This window comes from Populus alba, chromosome 1 (genome assembly GCF_005239225.2).
Source record: "Populus alba chromosome 1, ASM523922v2, whole genome shotgun sequence".
NCBI classification, from domain to species: domain Eukaryota; kingdom Viridiplantae; phylum Streptophyta; class Magnoliopsida; order Malpighiales; family Salicaceae; genus Populus; species Populus alba.
In genome coordinates this window covers 6,872,883-6,878,129 of record NC_133284.1, presented here as the reverse complement: position 1 = coordinate 6,878,129, position 5,247 = coordinate 6,872,883, and positions in this window count along the sequence as shown.

Below are 5,247 nucleotides of genomic sequence, written 5' to 3'. Positions count from 1 at the left end.
AAGAAGAAGAAGAAGAGAGAGAGGGAAGTTGACCTGGCGTGGAGGAAGCAGCTAGTTTGGGAGGTCGACGCAAGGATGACGGCAATCATTTGTGGAGGAGCTGGCGTGGCGGTTCGCTCTTGTCGGTGCTAATGCTGGAGAAAGAAGAAAAAACTGACAGAGGAGAGAGAAAAGTTAGTATGGTGATTCTTAACATGGAGACGGCCGGCGGTCGTGCTAGCGGCTTGTGGTGGAAATGGCGGTGGACAAGTCGGAGGTGGTGGCAGTTGGTGGCTAGAACAGTGGAGAGAGGGAGAAAAAAATGGCAGAATAACTAGTAAGGAAAGCTATTTTTTTGCCAACTTTGCACCTGAATTTCTTGATGCTCAAGCCATGAAATCCATCTTTATTTATAGGGGGTGGAAGAGAAATGTTTTGTCTTTAATGGTGCCAAATCCTGGTCCTTGGTTCTGTTGGGAAAGATCCCAACTGTTGGTTCAAAGTAGGCACCATGAAAGGTCAAATATGCCCGTTGAAGGCTGCCTAAGTTGACCTCTTTAAGTCATTGTCATGGCCTCTGTGGTGTCAAACGGCCAAAATAGACCATACTAGCATGTAGTGAGATGTCAGGTGATTATTTTGATTCAAGTGTTGTCAAATTTGATGGCGATTAGAGGCATTAAATACACCTGTAAAGTAACCCCTCTAAGCTATCATTTTAGAGAAAATTGAAAGAGAAGATAAACAATAATCAAAATGGCGTTGTTTTGGTAAAGTTCATTCTAGTCCTTCAATTGCCAATTTATCTCATCTACACCCCTGATTGACTTCGAACTTTAATTTTTATGCAATTTGGTCCCTAGAAAACTTCAATTTTAGCCCCAGATTTTGACGTCTTTTTCATTTTGGTTCTTAGTTTTAGATTTCTTCAATGTAACCCCTTGTTGACTATTAAACTTTTAATTTTCTTTAATTTAACCCTCGATTTCAATCAATTGAGCCCTTGTAGTTCGACGCATTTTGCAGATTGGTCATTGGCTGTAAACAATTTTAATTTAACCCCTAATTGATCCAAAAACTCTAATTTTCTTATGATTTTGCCCCTGATTTCAATCAATTGACTTGTAGAAATTAAATTGGATCTCTTAAATTTTCAATCTTCTCAATTAAGCCCAAATTAGGTTCCTAAACTTAATTTTTCACCCATTAAGCCCCTAATAAAATTAATTTGACCGTTTTAAAGTATAATTAAGTCCTTGCACCTAATTAAATTCTTCAATTGGATCCAAATTAATTCTTAAACATAATTAAACTTTAATTTGACCCATAATTAAATCAAATTGGCTTATTAAAAATTTAATTATGTCCTTAAACTTAACTTTTATGCATATTCGTCCAATAATTATTTAGTTTGACCTTAAATCTGCATTGTTTCTTCGATCTTGGGTATAATGGGCTACAATTAGGCTTTGAATTTCATCCAAAATTAAAGCTTAATTTTCTTATATGTTTGAAATCCTTCTCGGCTTTTTTTCTCTATGTTGTCAATCTTTATTTTATTTTTATTTTATTTTTAGAAGAAAAAAGTGAATTTAGAGAATAATCCAAAAAATGGTTATAACAATTGCCATATCATTTTGAGAATTCTCTCTTCATAAAAACGTGCGATATTGAGTTCTAATTTGGACTCAAGAAAACTTAATTATGTAAAAATATTTCATTACCAAATTGAGAATTCAAAAATTATATATTATTCTATCTATAATGATTTGTGAAAAAGTCAACAATGCGTTATCAGCAGTAAGAAAGCCACACGGTTTAGTTTTTGTTAATTTGAAGTTACTAGTTTAAGTTGAATTAGGATAAAGATGGGAATTTTCAATACAAATGATCCGAGGCATAATAAGTGGCCACAACAATAGGTTCCACAAGAAATCGGACAACCTCACTAATCATGTTCGCGTTCTTTTGTGATAAAATCTGCTTTTAAGTTTCAGTTTTAAAATTTGAAGGACACATTGAACTTTCTGCTATATGATTGGCAAATTCCAAATATTTTGCATTGCCATTCATTAAAAAAAAATGACCTAAATTGATGCGTTTCTAAGATAAATTGGGAGAGACAGACATAATGTTAATAGACAACATTCAGGCCTCAAATAACTTGAGATTGTTGGGGCAAATAAATATTCTGGTTGCAGATACAGCCATGACCTAGCAAAACTGTGATGGTGAAGGATCGTACACAGAAGGTCCCGATGAATTCAGAAGTTGCCAATGGCACCCTTTATATAGGGTCTAAAATCTCTTGAATATACAATATGATAAGTCTCTGTCCTCAACGGTTATATTGATCTGTATTTTCTTTTATAAATGATTTGGTAATTGTCAGACAAGATGCTGACACTGAGAGATGCCGGCACCATTATCGACCTCTTGGGGCACTTTGGCCTCCTGTTAACTTGGAGAGTAAACAAATGGGACAAAGCCACCTAGCCCTTCCCTTTCAATGGGATCAAGATTGGCTTGTTACAGCTCATAAGACAGGATTATCTGCACTAATCTTCATTTAGTGTTTTCTTTTGTTTTTGGGTTACTGTTTCATTGGAATTTGATGTGAGTTTCCAGAGGAATTATTGAACATTAAATTATTAAAGTATGGCTTGCATGCAGTGAAAGAAGATGAGCTGTTAAAAATAATTAAGACCCTGTTATGTTGAGACAGAAATAAAACAGATGAAACCAGCTCCGTGTAATTAATTAGTATCCAGGTTGTAAGGTTTTGTATCCCAAATTTCCTCTAGTGAGCATCATCATACATATTATTGGAGAGCATGTCGATGTCGAGGATGTCCCACCATGGATTAGCTTACTTAGCAACAAGATTGAGTTGCACTTTTCATGATCCCGTGACCAACTGTTTTATTTCAAATTTGTCGCGGATTGCTCAAGGACACAAGAAAAACTCGACATTTGGTTTTCACGAAGTACAATAATGCATTTTGGAAGGTTTTCTCTCTGAAGAAGACGTCAAGAAAGTGCTTATCAATACCAAGAAGAACTAATCTTAATATATGAAAACTATATGGAAGGGTTCCATGGCATTAACTTTCTCGGAAATAGAACAGGTCTGATAAGATAAAGGTATGGAAACTGCATGAAAGTCTTCCATGTCATTCTTGGAAATAGAAACTCTCGTCGATTGCACGCCAAGCTATACAAGGCATAAAGACATCTAACATTCAGGTTTTGAATTACCTGCTGTTCATAGTATTCTGTCCCTTAATTTTCAGGATTCTGTCATCAAGAATATAGTTTAAGCTACTTGCAATCTCATGTGAAATATTTTCCCTTGATACAGTTTAATTATCACAGTGAAGAAACATGCAATAGAATATATATATATATATATATATATATATATATATATATATAAAACAATACTGTCACTGATCGATGAGTTTGTACAATCCTGTGCTAACCTGTATCGTGGGCCAAAAGAAGAGCAACTTGTTGTTTAGGGGAAAAAAAAAGGAACAAACTACATTATGTAATCTTTGATTTGGCCAAACTTGCGATGCCAAATAATTTTCTTTTAGAATGAAGATAATTTTCTGTATAAATCCTTTGAATTTGACTAGACAGAATTTTTTTTATTTTCAGAAATCGGGGAAGGGGTTCATATAATTGACTAATGACCCTCTTTTTTGTCAAATCAAAGAGAAAATGTCGATAACGTTTTTCGCATGGAATTGTCTAAGAAATGTCTCTCGTTATTGATGCAAGTGTGCTAGAAGCACATGATTTGTTCCTCCTCTAATCACATTTCAACCGAGATGGCTACAAGGAATTTGTAAATAAATATACCAAATCATCCCAGATATATGTTAAGTTAATATATAGAGAGAAGCCTCGAAATGTTTTTATATGCTCATGTTCTATATTCATCAGTTTAATTTACAAAAAACCTAAATTCACTGCCACGGGATTATTGCTATTTTGACTGAGATTTTACTGGAATATCATTTTTGTTCCTACATTTATATATTCAAGATACACTTGAGAAAAAAGGGATTCTTATATCTTTAGAACCCTACCAATCCTACTGAAAAACATATGTACGCCTTTTGCAACTTAATCAAATCCAACGTTGCATTTCTGCTTTCACAAGGTCGTAAAATATGATTTTATTACAATCATTGTCATAAATACGTTGCACTGTATTACCATCTTGCTTCGTTTTTTTGTTTCAGAAGTCAAACACACATAACACTTTTTTAACAAATTCCGTATTGGTTTCACAGTATGTATACATATATATTGTTGCATGTGACCCTCGAAGGATTGTGTTTGAAGTTCTACCTGCAGAATACACTGTAGAGGACACAGATGTTCGGGCCACTCATGTAATTGACCCAACAAAATAAACTGTAGATGATATCTAAGCATCAATTTTTGTCATTAATGATCCTAGCCTTATCATTGCTCAAGTCATGTGCGCTGTTAACAATTGCTTGAAAGCTCCAAGATGTAGATTGGGCATCAATGGTGGTTCTAGAGTGTTGATTGCTATTAAAGCAGCCCTAATCACTGGGATCCACAGCCCTCCGCGTGAACCCTTTAGCGTCAGTGTGTCCCAAATCCTATCCATGATGTTCTTTTATACTTACCAGGGACAGGCAAAAAAATTAAAAACTTCTTCAGGTTTTGATTCATCCATCTAAGTTGGACATGTATAAAGGAGCTGTCTCTAGATTAAAATATAGCCCAAATCACTAGCAACATCTTCATTTTCTTCACGAATTACTTAGGTTTAGAGCTTCCACGATCATATTGTGCATTGAGGTTCAAAAATTAGCTTACAAACAACCGATGTCACTAGATTGTTTTTGGCTATTAAAGCTATCCGAATGTATGTGGAGCAATATTCTATCCAAAATCTTGCTCATGGTTCGCTCTTAAAGTCATTTCATTGTTACTACAGCCTCAAGTCACATGGTTATCTGGTGCCAATTTTGACAAATATTGTTCAATGTGTGAGCTTTCCTGGTCAGTACTGAAGTATAATATTTCTCTGATGAGAAAGAAAGCCTCTGACCCCACTAATCCATTCCTCATGCATCTATATCAATGACACCATTGATTAAAAATCAAGTAAAAATTAACTTGGAAGTCATGTTTTTTAGCAATAATGTTTGTGGAAATGTGGATATACCATCGAAGATTTTTGTATAGCCTAAGATAGTTGAACATTTTCTCTCTTCAACT